The sequence below is a fragment of the Meleagris gallopavo genome, chromosome 3 (assembly GCF_000146605.3).
Source record: "Meleagris gallopavo isolate NT-WF06-2002-E0010 breed Aviagen turkey brand Nicholas breeding stock chromosome 3, Turkey_5.1, whole genome shotgun sequence".
In the NCBI taxonomy this organism is placed as follows: Eukaryota; Metazoa; Chordata; class Aves; order Galliformes; family Phasianidae; genus Meleagris; species Meleagris gallopavo.
Window position 1 is genome coordinate 7192434 of NC_015013.2, and position 203 is coordinate 7192636.

Below are 203 nucleotides of genomic sequence, written 5' to 3' on the forward strand. Positions count from 1 at the left end.
CAAACCCTAAAACCAGTTTGCTCTAGTTATGATAATCTAGGCATAACATTTATATGAGAACATAAAATACAGCACACAGCTGTAAGTAAAACAATATGTGTGTTCCTGAATAATGGGAAAATAGCTTGCCAATAAGGATATATTTTGAGCAAATGAAAGATGACCTGAAATTGACTCTGGAGTAACAACTCTGTTGCTTATAA